At 44.1% G+C, this 16,070-nt stretch overlaps 1 protein-coding gene across 3 annotated transcripts in view; it reads right to left on the bottom strand.

Annotated features, from left to right (window-relative positions):
• rad51b (RAD51 paralog B) overlaps positions 1 to 16,070 on the bottom strand; it is a 667,540-nt gene that overhangs the window by 562,194 nt on the left and 89,276 nt on the right. The window lies entirely within an intron of this gene.

Genomic DNA, 16,070 nt, shown 5'->3' with positions numbered 1-16,070 from the left:
CAAGTCATTAATATAGATTGTAAATAATTGAGGAACCAGCACCGATCCCTGCGGCGCCCCACTAGTCACTGCCAACCGGAAAATGACCCATTTATCCCGACACTCTGTTTTCTGTTAGTTAGCCAATCCTCTATCCATACTAATAAGTTACCCCCAACCCCGTGAACTTTTATCTTGTGCAGTAATCTTTTATGTGGCACCTTATCGAATGCCTTCTTGAAATTCAAATACACCACATCCACTGGTTCCCCCCGTCCATTACATCCTCAAAGAACTCTAGCAAATTTGTGAAACATGATTTCCCTTTCATAAAACCATGCTGACTCTGCTTTTCCAAATGTCCTGCTCCTGCTTCTTTAATAATGGATTCACTCCAGCATTTTCCCCAACGACAGATGTTAGGCTAATTGGTCTATAGTTTCCTGCTTTTTGTCTGTCTCCTTTTTTAAGTAGAGGCGTTACATTTGTGGTTTTCCAATCCGCTGGGGCCTCCCCAGAATCCAGGGAATTTTGGTAATTACAACCAATGCATCCACTATCTCTGCAGCCACTTCTTTTAAGATCCTAGGATGTAAACCATCAGGTCCAGGGGACTTAGTCCCATTATTTTACCGAGTACTACTTCATTAGTGATAGTGATTGTATTAAGTTCCTCCCTCCCTATAGCCCCTTGATTATCCACTATTCGGATGTTTTTAGTGTCTTCTACCGTGAAGACCAATACAAAATATTTGTTCAACATCTCTGCCATTTCCCTGTTCTCCATTATTAATTCCCCAGTCTCATCCTCCCATGGGACCAACATTTACTTTACCCACTCTTTTCCTTTTTATGTACCTGTAGAAACTCTTACTATCTGTTTTTATATTCTGCGCTAGTTTACTCTCATAATCGATCTTCCCTCTCCATCATTTTTTTAGTCGTTCTTTTCTGGCTTTAAAAAATTTCCCAATCCTCTGACCTCCCACTAGTCTTGGCAACATTGTATGCCCTTGTTTTCAATTTGATACCCTCCCTTATTTCCTTAGTTTGCCACGGATGGTTATTCCTTCTCTTACAGTCTTTCCTTCTCATTGGGATATATTTTCCAAGCTGATACACGTTTCCTCGGGCCTGCACTCTCTCACTCTGCTGCCACATCATGGTTCCTGTGGCCTGTATCATTGGCTCACATGCCTGTACTCATTGCCGCACTGCCCATCCTGCACCTACCGCACCCCCCCCCCCCCCACCGCCACAACCACCTCCCTCGCCCCCGCAACCCCCTGGGATAAGAGCTACTGGAAGGAACACACATTCATAGGTCCAGGATTTAATACCAACCACAGTTGGGTTCAAGATAGATAAACAGTTCTTCCTGAAGCTCCATGTCGCCTTCTGGTAAAAGCACTATGCAATAGGATGTGGTGTGTGTCCATGCTGTGGTAAGGAAGGCGCTGGCAATGCACGCACACATCTTATGGCGAGTTGTGCTGTTTGTCCATTAAGGGCTCAAAGTTGCTCTCATCAGTTCTCTAATGATCAACTAGTAACCATCCTCTAATGGGGGTTGGGGGTGGGGGGGGGATGCTTTAGAGTGAGACTTGAGGAGGGTCTCTTGCATCAGGTTGGCTCCTGAACAACATGCGTGATGATGGGCAAGTAGAATGGAGTAGATTCTCTATGGCAAACTTGGTAAATGCACACCTGAGCCTGGCCAATCACAGCATCAACGACCTTGCTAATTGACCAGCCAGTGTTGCACCGAGATGGATAGTCCGATCATGGAGCCTGGCATCAGATAACCCTGAAAGCTAATAACCAATGGATAAAATGGCCTTGGCTGGGAAAGCAGAAAGTAGCCTATCCTTACTCTCACCTGGCAAGCTTCATTGTTATAGCCTGTGAAACTACAGTTGTACACCATGTAAACTTGGAAAATCCTGTGTCTTGGCTCTTGTCAACTTACATTATCAAGTTATTATTTTTTTTTGTCAACTTACACCTAACGCGTCCCTAAAAGTGAAAGAAGGTGATCTCTAACAGCAAAATAGAAACTCAATGTGAATTGCTCTGGAGACACTTGAGCACTCTGCCTCTGATTCCTGCTTATTCAGCGGGGTAAGGGTTACTCACTGTAACTGTACAGAATCCCTGTTTATTCAGCAGGGTAAGGGTTACCCACTGTAACTGTACAGAGTTCCCTGTTTATTCAGCAGGGTAAGAGTTACTCACTGTGTAACTGTACAGAGCCCCTGTTTATTCAGCAGGGTAAGGGTTACCCAGTAACTGTACAGAGTCCCTGTTTATTCAGCAGGGTAAAGGCTACTCACTGTGTAACTGTACAGAGTTGCTGTTTTCTTTATTTGTTCAAGGGATGTGGATGTCGCCGGCAAGGCCAGCATTTATTGCCCATCCCTAATTGCCCTCGAGAAATTGGTGGTGAGCCACCATTTCAGAGGGTAATTAAGTGTCAACCACATTGCTGTGGGTCTGGAGTCACATATATAGGCCAGACCGGATAAGGACGACAGATTTCCTTCCCTAAAAGGACATTTGTGAACCAGATGGTTTTTTACGGCAATCCGGTAGTTTCATGGTTACTAGCTTTTTCAAAATTCCAGATGTATTTAATTAACTGAATTTAAATTCCCCAGCTGCCGTGGTGAAATTTGAACTCGTGTCTCTGGATCGTTAGTCCAGGCCTCTGGATTACTAGTCCAGTAACATAACCCCAATGCTACCGTTCCCCTTTATTCAGGGTAAGGGTTGCTCACTGTGTAACTGTACAGAGTCCCTGTTTATTCAGCAGGGTAAGGGATACTCACTGGTTAAGTTTACAGTTTTTGCTTTTTTCACCAGGGTAAGGGTAAGGAATAAGCAATAAACCCTGGGAAATGTTTTTCAACTTATTGGACATCTACTGAAAAAAAAACTAAGCATCTGACTGGAGATAATAATCAACTGATGCAGTGGGGAAAATCTGTAGATTTATAACTCCATGAAAAGAAACCTTCTTCCTTTTTTGGGATACTAATAACTAGTTTCATGAGCACTGATGCAGAAAAAGATCTGTAACATGGGTCCTGGTCTCAGTCCAGTGGAAAATTATTTCATCAACAAAAGCATGTATTTCATTAAATCAAGTTCAACCCTCAAGCTGCTTTTTAAACTCGCTATAAATCAGATATCACCACAAGGAATTTTTATCGCCCCATAAAATGTTGACTAGAACCAAATGGCCTCGAGAAAGGCCCTACAGTTCCATCTCCACTGCAATATTTTACTATGAACTCAAAAAGACAAAAACACATTGTGCGAGACAAAGAGTGATTTGGGGTGACCAGTTACAATACTATCCCACTTGCAGAGATATGTTCAATAACTAGCTTATCATTCAACAGCTTGAATTCTCAGCACACAAGGCAAGTTGTTCAGTGACTTGTACATCTTTCTGTAACTTGTAATTACAGGCCAGTTCACTTAATACCTGTGGTATGGAACCTTATTTTAATTTTTTTTAATATAAAAGAGTCTTTAATTAAAGATGAAGTTACCAGGCATCCAGAAAAAGAGAAAATAGATGTCATTTCAGAAGGGACGATGGAGGCTTGATAAACCTCACAGAATTTGTTGAGGTAATGGACAGGATAATTGGGGGAAATGCAATGGATGCAGTATACATGACAGCCTTTGAAAAGGTACCACATGAGAGAATAGTAGAGAAGATTAAGAAGTATGGAATTCGGGGGAGGCTTGGAGTTTGGGGTCTACCTGAAATATCGATTAGATGGTTCACTGTTCGACCTCTGCCACCTTGCTGCGAAGACCAAAGTACGGAAACGACTCATCCTAGAGGCACTCTTTGCTGACGACTGTGCCCTTATGGCACACAAGGAGAGTGACCTACAATTCATACTCAGCAAATTTGCTGAGGGAACAGAATTGTTTGGCCTAACCATCAGTCTCAGTAAAACCGAGGTTCTTTATCAGCCTGCCCCTGGCACCACAGCACCTGCTCCCACAGTCTTCATCGGCAGTATACAACTAAAGTCAGTGGACAGTTTCAAGTACCTTGGCAGCACCATATCAAGTGATGGGTCCTTGGACAAGGAGATTGATGCAAGGATCTGTAAAGCCAGCCAGGCACTTGGTCGCTTGCGCACTAAGGTGTTGAGTCACCACCACATCCGACTGTCAACTAAATTGTTGGTGTATAGAGCAGTCATTCTCTCATCTCTCCTTTATGGATGTGAGACCTGGACACCCTACAGGCGTCACATCCAAAAGTTGGAAGCTTTCCATATGCGCAGTCTCAGATCTATACTCCACATACGCTGGCAAGACCGGGTGTCAAACTTTGAGGTTCTGGAGAGAGCACAATCAACTAGCATCGAGGTGATGATCATGCGAGCCCAGTTCCGGTGGGCTGGACATGTCATCCACATGGATGAGTCAAGGATCCCTCGTCAGCTTCTTCATGGCGAGCTCTGTGAAGGTCAAAGACACCAGGAGCGCCCCAGCAAGCGCTACAAAGATTGCATCAAGGCTAACCTCCAGTACTGTGGCATCCGACCAAAGGACCTCGAGAATACAGCAGCTAATAAAACCCAGTGGCGAACCCTCATGAGGACTGCCTGCCAGACCTTCGAAGAAAGCCGATGTCAACGCCTGCAGGACACTAGAGATAGACGACATCAGGTGGCAGTATGGTCAGCATCAGGCACATCGAACTTCCCTTGTCCGACGTGTAAGAGACTATGTGCATCCAGAATTGGCCTATACAGCCACTTGAAGACACATCCCATTGATGACGAGCACATAACGTCTTTGTTGGATACGACAGACTACCAAGAGCATCTGGATTAGAAATGGTTAGATATGGGTATAGTAGCATAGTGGTTATGTTACTGGACTAGTAATCCAGAGGCCTGGTCTAATAATCTGGAGAAGCGTATTCAAATCACACCACGGCAGCTGGGGAATTTAAATTCAGTTAATTAAATAAATCTGGAATTAAAAAGCTAGTGTCAATAATGGTGATTATGTAACTATTGGATTGTCAGGAAAAACCCATCTGGTTCACTAATGCCCTTTAGGGAAGGAACTCTGTCGTCCTTAGCGGTCTGGCCTATATTGACTCCAGACCCACAGCAATCTTAATTGCCCTCTGAAATGGCTTAGCAAGCCACTCAGGTGTACCAAATTGTTATGACAAAATCAGCACTGTGTGAGTACTTTCACCACACAGACTGCAGCGTTTCAAGAAGGCAGCTCACCACCACCTTCTCAAGGGCAATTCAGGATGGGCAATAAATGCCGGCCTTGCCAACGAAGCCCACATCCTGTGAACAAATAAATTTTTAAAAAGGGAGAAAACAAAGGTGGAGTCAAGGGCAGATTTTCAGAGTGGTTGAAGAGGGTCATGCTGTCCCACAGGCTTCAGTTCTGGGCCACTTCTGCTCACTGTGTAGATGAATGGTTTGGGTATTGGCCAAGAGGGAGTGGTGCTGAAATTTGCAGATGATACCAAAATAGGAGGTACAGTTCATTCTTTACAAGACCAAAGGAAGCTGCAAAGAGAGGTTGATAAGATGGGGGAAGGGCTAAAAAGTGGCAAATGGAAATCAATGTAAGTGTGAGCTTGGTGTTATAAAAAAGCAGAGGGATTTGGGATACAGGTTCACAAGACACTAAAGGGCCGAAATTGCCCCTTTTCTAAGAGCCATTATCGCCTCAAAGAGAGGGCAATGAGAAATTGCTCTCCTTTATTTTTGTGGCAGTGCACGCTACCGCTCCACCCATGTTCCCGTCCCATCGGGCTCGCGCCGACCCCTTAACGACCGGCAGTGACCCCTTTCCGTCCCGCATGGGAAATTGCCCTGCAGGAGCGGATCTGCCGCCGCTCGGTGCCCCAGACAGCTTTACCCGGCGAGAAGCTGCTCGTGGCTAGGCGGCGCGTCCGCCCTTAAAGGGGAGGGTGCACAGCCGTGGCCACCATTTTATTTTAATAGTCGGCCGACTCCGAAGTCGGCCTAATAATGGCGGCCACTGTGGGCCCAACTAAACTTTGTGCAGAGCTCACAGCAGCCCTCCCCTTTAATTCAATTTCGCTTGAGGTAGGTGCGCCCCGTTTCGGTCAGGGGGCAATTTCGGCCCTAAGTCATAAATGAAAATCTAGGTTTTATCACAAGAGGTACAGAATATAAAAAGTAATGATGAGCCTGTATAAAACATTCATAAGACCTCAATTGCAGTATTTTGCTCCACATTCTCGGAAGGATATCGAGGCTTTAGAGAGGGTACACGAAGATTCACTAAGAGGTTGCCTGGTATGGGGAAATGCAAAACTAAAGAAAGACTTGAAAACTTGGGGCTTTTTTCATTTGAACAAGGCAATATGATAGAAATGTTTAAATTGATGAAAGGACTGGAAAGGACTTTTTCATTACGGGGCCATACTGACACAAGATTAGATGCAACAGCTTTAGAATAGAGAGTAAGAAAAGCTTAATTCAATTGTGAGGATGTGGAAGTCATTTTCAAGGTTAGCGGTTGAGGCAGAAACTGTGAACATTAATGATTAGATTGGATAGGTGGATGAAGAAAATGCGGTAAAAGGATAAGGGAACAGGGCGGGTAAATGTGATTAGGACTATTTGCTCGCTTGGAGGTTAAACCTCCCACCCCCCCTCTGGACAAGTCAGGCTAAAGGGCTTGTTTCCATGTTGTAACTTCTATGCATTTCTTTCTCATCGGAGTAGAGAAGTCCCATAACACTCCGTCACGTTACCATTTTACCCGTATTGAAAAAGTTACATTACTTATACTTTGGCAAGTTCCTTCCCTCTGCATTCCAATGGATTGGCCCAGTTATCCAACACGGGGGGAAAAAATCACGGAAAATGTGGCAGTCTTGCATGCACAACACAATGCAGAGTATCACACCCACCCACCCCCCCCCCCCCCCCCCCCACACCCCCCCCCCAGCTCATTTCGCACTTATGGCCAAGCCCATTGATTTGTAGTTTCACCAAAAAATAGACTGAACTGCAGAATATAATCTCCCAAATGCCTGAAAAGCATTCTGGAAAATTCTGTAATAAAGACAGAATTTGATTGGCCACTGCGTAAACCAAGGGGACTAATTGTAAACTGACAGAATGCAACCCCCAAAACACAGGTAAAATTCTGAGAATCTTGTAACTAAACCTGAATGTGTCACCTGTGGCTCAGTGGTCGCACTCTCAGCTCTGAGTCAGAGGGTTGTGGGTTCAGGTCCCACTACAGAGACTGGGGGCTAGAATTTCCATTGGCTTACCGCTCAGTTTCTGGTGAGCGAGAAATTCCTTAGCTGAGTTACACCAGCAGTTTAGAGGTACCGCTGGGGAGCAGACCGCCAGCATGTTGCTACAGTTGTACAGGGCCTTGGTGAGGCCACACCTGGAGTATTGTGTACAGTTTTGGTCTCCTAACTTGAGGAAGGACATTCTTGCTATTGAGGGAGTGCAGCGAAGATTCACCAGACTGATTCCCGGGATGGTGGGACTGACCTATCAAGAAAGACTGGATCAACTGGGCTTGTATTCACTGGAGTTCAGAAGAGTGAGAGGGGACCTCATGGAAACGTTTACAATTCTGATGGGTTTGGACAGGTTAGATGCAGGAAGAATGTTCCCAATGTTGGGGAAGTCCAGAACCAGGGGTCACAGTCTAAGGATAAGGGGTAAGCCATTTAGGACCGAGATGAGGAGAAACTTCTTCACCCAGAGAGTGGTGAACCTGTGGAATTCTCTACCACAGAAAGTAGTTGAGGCCAATTCACTAAATATATTCAAAAGGGAGTTAGATGAAGTCCTTACTACTCGGGGGATCAAGGGGTATGGCGAGAAAGCAGGAAGGGGGTACTGAAGTTTCATGTTCAGCCATGAACTCATTGAATAGCGGTGCAGGCTAGAAGGGCTGAATGGCCTGCTCCTGCACCTATTTTCTATGTTTCTATGCACCATCCTCAGATCGCCCTGGCACGATATTTGGCTCAGCGGTGACCCGTAGGGAAGTATGAAAAAAACGCCCAAGAGGATCAGCAGAGCTGGGCAGTAGGTAAGTAGCTCTGCAAGAAAAAGGTTAGTAATTGGGTGTTTACTCATTATTTTAAAATTCTGTTACGGTGATTTAAAAGGGTTTTGAGACTGAGTTTTTTTATGTGATGTTTTTTGAAAAAATATCTTTAGTGTTTTTCTGCTGCTAGGCCCAACCTGCAGCCTCGGGGTAAATTTTTAGTGATTTATTTATTTATCGCCAATTTTCTTTATGAATCGTCCATTCGACCCTAAATTCCACTTTTTCGCCGAGAATCGGGATGCAACGCCCATTTTCTTTCGCTGGGCAGATTTTTTTCTTTTTTGGGGGGGGGGGGGGGGGAGTTTTCACCGGCGATAATCTTAGGAATCTTGGCGGTCTTTTGGGCGGCAATTGAGCACTAGCGGGCTGTTTGGAAATTCTAGCCCTGGAGCTCAAAAATCTAGGCTGGTAGTCCATAGCAGTACTGAGTGAGTGCTGCATGTTGGAGGTGCCAGCTTTCGGATGAGATGTAAAACCAATTGACTGTTTACCCTCTCAGGTGGACATGGCACTATTTCTCAACTAACAAATACAACAGCTTGTGTTTATATAGCACCTTTAAACACCGTGAAACATCGCGAGGCGCTTCATAAAAGTATTATGAGACAAAAAAAAAAGTGACACGGAGCCGCATAAGGAGAAATTAGGGCAGGGGATCAAAATCTTGGTAAAAGAAATAGGTTTTAAGGAGCGTCTTGAAGGAGGATAGAGAGGTAGAGAGGCGGAGAGGCTTAGGCAAGGAGTCCTAGCTGTCTGTTGACCCCTGCTGAAAAGTGTCGATGTGCCCACATCAGACGAGAGACGGAGTGGGCACGGCAGGGACACAATGTTAAATTTTGAACTCTTACCCAGAAGATTTCCCTTGCGGTCGGCGCCAAGACTAGCTCAGTGTCTGGGTAAGTGTAGGAGCCCAGGGATCAAACACAAACCTGCGTCATTGTATTCAGCTTACCGAATATATCACAAGACATGCTATGTGAACAACTTGAATAAACACCATTAGACCTTGTCCTAGTACAAATTACTGAGCAGATTTGTTAACAGTAAATTGATTAAACAGGAGCAAAGGCAAACAGCAGATTTACTATAATATACAACTATTCCTTTTCAAAACAGAAAATAAAACATTTGCAGTGTCTCCTCCACTAAAACCACTAGTAAAATTGGGCCATAACGATACATGGGAGTTTCACTCTCAGCGGAGCAATCTGCCTCTCTCTCCCCCTCCCTGATGGCTTCAATAAAACTGGGGGGAATCAGCTGGGTAAAGGCTGCCAAATCTATAAACCACATCTGGCAGTTCCTGACTGCAGAGCTGTCCATCAAATGGACCAAAAAGATTCATGACTCACACACAGAACTCAAGTTTTGCTTGACTTCCAGGATAAAAGCTATCAAAATGGTGTTTGGCACACGAGAACTGCAGCTGCCACTTCCAGTTGGGTTCAAAGACATCTCCAAGCTAGTCTGTCTGTCGCTAACCAACCAAGTTGTCACGCTGACAATCAGCTAGACGGAATGGACCGACATCTAAGCAGATTTGCAGAAGGAAATGCCTTTGAAATGACATTTTGCAAACAACTTACACTTATATAGCACCATTAACGTAGTAAAAACGTCCAAAGGCACTTCACAGCAACATTATCAGACAAAATTTGACGCAGTCACATAAGGAGATATTAGGACCAACAGCTTGGTCAAAGAGACAGGTTTTAGGGAGCATCTTAAAGGAGGAGAGAGAGGTAGAGAGGCGGTGAGGTTTAGGGAGGGAGTTCCAGAGCTTAGGGTCCAAGCAGCTGAAGGCCCGGCCGCCAATGGTGGAGCGATAAAAATCATGGATGTGCAAGAGGCCAGAGTTGGAGGAACAGAGATCTCAGAAGGTTGTGGGGCTGGAGAAGGTTAGAGAGTTAGGGAGGGGCGAAGCCTTGGAGGCATTTGAATACAAGGATGAGAATTTTAAAATTAAGGTATTGCTGGACTGGGAGCAATTGTAGGTCAGCAAGCACAGGGGTGATGGGTGAATGGGACTTAGTGTGAGTTAGGACATGGGCAGCAGAGTTTTGGCAGAACTCAAGTTTACAGAATGAGGCCAGCCAGGTGAGCGTTGGAGAAGGCAACCATATTGTGTATTCTATTCAGCCAGGGGTAGCATCAAGCAAATTAAAGTGACTAATACAAAGCACAATACTGTGGAAACTGGAATCTGAAATAAAAACAGAAAATGCTGGAAATCTCAGCTGTCAGGCAGCATCTGTGGAGAGAAACAGAGTTAACGTTTCAGGTCGGTGACTCTTCGAGGGTCATCAACCAGAAACATTAATTCTGTTTCTCTCCACAGATGCTGCCTGACCCACTGAGATTTCCAGCACTTTATGTTTTTATTATTAAAGTGATTGCCAGCTTCCTATACACAAACATGAAATATATAAACAAAAAGCTACGCTGGAAATCTGAAATGGAAACACTCAACAGGTAGGCTACATCTGTGGGAAGTGCAAATAAGTTCATATTTGAGCGTGCAAATTCTGTGTCATAATATTACAGATGAATCGTTCTTACAAATGAAAAGGACATGGAAAGGGGAGGGAAAGTAAATATGGGGAACGAAATAGTGTAAGCCTGTAAAGTGCTCGTGTGGTTAAACGGCAGACTTAATAGAGTTCTTTGAAATTTTGAAGGGGCTTGATAGGGTAGACGCAGAGATGATGTTTTCACTTGTGGGAGAGTCTAAAACTCTGTCATAAAGATAAGATAAGTCATTAACAAATCCAATAAAGAATTCAGGAGAAACTTCTTTACCCAGAGAGCGGTTAGAATATGGAAAGCGCTACCACAAGGAGTAGTTGAAGCGAATAGCATCGATGCATTTAAGAGGAAGCTAGAAAAGCACACGAGGGAGAAAGGAATAGAAGGATATGCTGAGAGGGTTACATAGCATTTACAGCACAGAAACAGACCATTAGGCCCAACAGGTCTGTGCCGGTGTTTATGCTCCACACAAGCTTCCTCCCACCCTACATCATCTCACCCTTTCAGCATACCTTTCTATTTCTATCTCCCTCATGTTCTTATGTTGTTATCTAGCTTCCCCTTAGACAACTGAAAGCATGGCCGCCCATGTTGGGGGAAATGGAGGGGGTGAACAAAAGGCCAAAGTTGAAGAGGCCAAATTTGGAGGAATGGAGAGTCTCGGGGGAGGGGGGGGCAGCAAATGAAGGTTAAAGAGATAGAGAGAAGGTGGCCAGGAAGGTATTTAAACACAGGGATGAGAATTTTATATTTGAGACACTGGGGAACCAGTAGCCAATATAGATTAGGGAGCTCAGGGGTGAAGGGTGAGCAAGATTTGTTACGGGACAGGAAGTGGGCAGCAGAGTTTTGGATGGGCTGAAGTTTACGTAGGGTAAAGGATGGGATACCAACTGCAGGAGCATTGGGTTAGTTAAGCCTGGGGATGACAAAGGCATAGGTTGGATGAAGTAAAGTAGGAGGAGGCTCGTGTGAAGCATAAACACCAACATAGACCAGTTTGGCCAAATGGCCTGTGTCTGTGCTGTACATTCAATGTGAATCGATGTCAGTGATGCAAGCAGGAGACAATAGAAGGTATCATGCGGAAACTCAAAGACATTTACCAAACATTGTGATGGTGAATGCAAGGTTAAAGGGAAGCGTGAAAAACGGCATAGTAGATTAGGCTCCAGTGGCGCAGACCGAATAATGCAGACTATCCGTCATTATGGTGTTCTGACAGGGGGTCCCCTCCACAGGCCCTGACCATTCTCGGAATTGCTGGCACACCTGTTCCACCCATATGAAATATATCGACGTTATGATTAGAGGTGCAACCGAAAAGTGCCATGTGTCACGCTCACTCCCTGAAGCTCAGGGAACCTGACGATTGGATTGGACGTTGTGCAATAGTGTAAAATGGGCGACAGTGAATCGGTGGCCAATTTACATCTCTCACGATTTTAATTTCCATTGAATAGACGCACAGATGACTGATGTTGAAACTTTCAGATGATACTGTAAGCTGATTTAAGGAAACTAGTCCCACTGTTTGGGAGTGCAATAATACACTTCAAACCCAGATAAATATACACTTGGGCAATCAAAAAATATGATTCCTGAGAACTGAGGAAAACTATTCAGATTGAAGGAGATAACCGTGCAATATCATCTCTCTTTCACCCATTGTGTGCAAGCTCACACAAACAAAATGGCACCTGGGTACCAGAGGACTGCCAGTGCCTGTGTCATCAATACACAGCTCAAATAATCCAGTCTAGACAAGGATAAAGGTCCTGCTGTCTGAGGAAACCAGGTTACAAATAAGAGGCATTTCATCATTTCAGGGCTGAATCCAGACTGACAGAAAAGCCCACACTGTTGCTTATGCCAGGAGTTCTGAACTTTTATATGCGGAAATCTTACACTGTATGCAAGTGCGCATCCTTGAGAACCAGAACGACAAGTCTTTAAATGCATCATTGTCCTGATGTTAAGAGGCTGGAAACCTTCTATTGTTTGGGCGTCATTAAAGTAGCATTTTTGCTGACTTAAGGAAATTAGTTCCACAGCACTTCAAGCCAAGGTAAATATACACTTGAGCAATCAAAAAATATGATTCCCATAAACGGAGGAAAATCTTGTTCAAATTGAAGAGTACAACCTTGCAATATTATCTCTCTTTCAACCGTTGAAATATTCTGAGAGCCTGTCTGGCTCTTCCTCCTCAGAATCACATGTACCTGAATCATGATCCAAGATAGCTTCTCAGAATTGTTTTTTAACACATGGAGATCCTTCCTCCCATCAGCTGCCTTTCAATAACTCATAAGAACATAAGAAATAGGAGCTGGAGTAGGCCACTTGGCTCCTCGAGCCTGCTCTGCCATTCAATAAGATCATGGACTCAGCTCCACTATTATCTGAATGGTGAGATTAGGAAAAGGGGAGGTGCAACGAGACCTGGGTGTCATGGTACACCAATCATTGAAAGCTGGCATGCAGGTACGGCAGGCGGTGAAGAAGGTAAATGGTATGTTGGCCTTCATAACAAGAGGATAGGAGCAGGGGGGTCTTACTGCAATTGTAGAGGGCCTTTTTGAGGCCATACCTTGAATATTTTGTACAGTTTTGGTCTCCTAATCTGAAGGGCATTCTTGCTATTGTGGGAGTGCAGCAAAGGTTCACCAGACTGATTCCCAGGATGGCAGGACTGACATATGAAGAAAGACTGGATCGACTAGGCTTATATTCACTGGAATTTAGAAGAATGAGAGGGGTTCTCATAGAAACTTATAAAATTCTGCAGGGATTGGACAGGTTAGATGCAGGAAGAATGTTCCCCATCTTGGGGAAGTCCAGAACCAGGGGTCACAGCCTAAGGATAGGGATTAAGCCATTTAGGACCGAGATGAGGAGAAACTTCTTCATTCAGAGAATTGTGAACCTGTGGAATTCTCTACCACAGAAAGTTGTTGAGGCCAGTTCATTAGATATATTCAAAAGGGAGTTAGATGTGGTCCTTATGGCTAAAGGGATCAAGGGGTATGGAGAGAAAGCAGGAATGGGGTACTGAAGTTGCATGATCAGCCATGATCATATTGAACGGTGGGGAAGGCTCGAAGGGCCGAATAGCCTACTCCTGCACTTATTTTCTATGTTTCTATGTTTCCCTGACACTCCCCATACCCCTTTATTCCCTTATCGCTCAAAAATCTGTCTATCTCTGCCTTAAATATGACCCAGCCTCCACAGCTCTCTAGGGCAGAGAATTCCATAGATTTACAACCCTCAGAGAAGAAATTCCTCCTCATCTCAGTTTTAAATGGGCGGCCCCTTATTCTGAGGCAATGTCCCCTAGTTTTAGTTTCCCCTATGAGTGGAAATATCCTCTTTGCATTCACCTTGTCGGGCCCCCTCATTATCTTAAATGTTCCGATAAGATCACCTCTCATTCTTCTGAACTCCAATAAGTAGAGGTCCAACCCACTCAACCTATCTTCATAAGTCAACCCCCTCATCTCCGGAATCAACTGAGTGAACCTCCTCTGAACAGCCTCCAATGCAAGTATATCCTTTCTTAAATACGGAGACCAAAACTGTACGAAGTACTCCAGGTGTGGCCTCACCAATACCCTGTACAGTGTAGCAGGACTTCTCTGCTTTTGTACTCTATCCCCCTTGCAATAAAGGCCAACATTCCATTTGCCTTCCTGATTACTTGCTGTACCTGCATACTAACTTTTTGTGTTTCATGCACAAGGACCCCCAGGTCCCTCTGTACTACAGCACTTTGCAATTTTTCTCCATTTACATTATAATTTGCTTTTCTATTTTTTCTGCCAAAGTGAATAACCTCACATTGTCCCACATTATACTCCATCTGCCAAATTTTTGCCCACTCACTTAGCCTGTCTATATCCCTTTGTAGATTCTTCGTGTCCTCCTCACAATTTGCTTTCCCACTCATCTTTGTATCATCAGCAAACTTGGCTACATTACACTCGGTCCCTTCATCCAAGTCATTAATATAGATTGTAAATAGTTAAGGCCCCAGCACCGATCCCTGCGGCACCCCACTAGTTACTGTTTGCCAACCGGACCCATTTATCCCGACTCTCCGTTTACTGTTAGTTAGTCAATCCTCTACCCATGCTAATATATTACCCCAAACCCCGTGAACTTTTATCTTGTGCAGTAACCTTTTATGTGGCACCAAATCGAATGCCTTCTGGAAATCCAAATACACCACATTCACTGGTTCCCCTTTATCCACCTGCTCGTTACATCCTCAAAGAACTCCAGCAAATTTGTGAAACATGATTTCCCTTTCATAAAACCATGCTGACTCTGATTGACTGAATCATGCTTTTCCAAATGTCCCGCTACTGCTTCTTTAATAATGGACCTCAGCATTTTCCCAACGACAGATGTTAGACTAACTGGTCTATAGTTTCCTGCTTTTTGTCTGCCTCGTTTTTTTTTTAAATAGAGGCGTTACATTTGCAGTTCTCCAATCCGCTGGGACCTCCCGAGAATCCAGGGAATTTTGGTAGATTACAATCAATGCATCCGCTTTCTCTGCAGCCACTTCTTTTAAGACCCTAGGATGTAAGCCATCAGGTCCAGCGGACTTGTCCGCCTTTAGTCTCATTATTTTACCGAGTACTACTTCATTAGTGACAGTGATTGTATTAAGTTCCTCCCTCCCTATAGCCCCTAGATTATCCACTATTAGGATGTTTTTAGTGTCTTCTACCATGAAGATCGATACAAAATATTTGTTCAACGTCTCTGCCATTTCCTTGTTCTCCATTATTAATTCCCCAGTCTCATCCTCAAGGGGATCAACATTTACTTTAGCCATTCTTTTCCTTTTTATGTACCTGCAGAAACTCTTACTATCTGTTTTTATATTTCGTGCTAGTTTACTTTCATAATCTATCTTCCCTCTCTATCATTTTTTTTAAAGTCGTTCTTTGCTGGCTTTTTAAAAGTTTCCCAATCCTCTGGCCTCCCACTAGTCTTGACCACATTGTATGCCCTTGTTTTCAATTTGATACCATCCCTTATTTCTTTAGTTAGCCACAGATGGTTATCCCTTCTCTTACGTTCTTTCCTTCTCAATGGGATATATTTTTGTTGAGAGTTATGAAATATCTCCTTAAATGTCTGCCACTGCTCATCAACTGTCCCACACTTTAATCTATTTTCCCAGTCCATTTTAGCCAACTCTGCCTTCATACCTTTGTAGTCTCCTTTATTTAAGCTTAGGACTGGTTTGAGATCCAACTTTCTCACCCTGCAACTGAATTTGAAATTCAACTATGCTATGGTCACTCATTCCTAGAGAATCCTTTACTAGGAGATCATTTATTAATCCTGTCTCATTACACAGTACCAGTTCTAAGATAGCCTGCTCCCTGGTTGGTTCCGCAATGTACTGTTCAAGTAAA

Source organism: Pristiophorus japonicus, chromosome 4 (genome assembly GCF_044704955.1).
Source record: "Pristiophorus japonicus isolate sPriJap1 chromosome 4, sPriJap1.hap1, whole genome shotgun sequence".
Lineage (NCBI taxonomy): Eukaryota > Metazoa > Chordata > Chondrichthyes > Pristiophoridae > Pristiophorus > Pristiophorus japonicus.
Note: the sequence above shows the minus strand (reverse complement) of the source record. Positions and strands in the feature narration are given on the sequence as shown.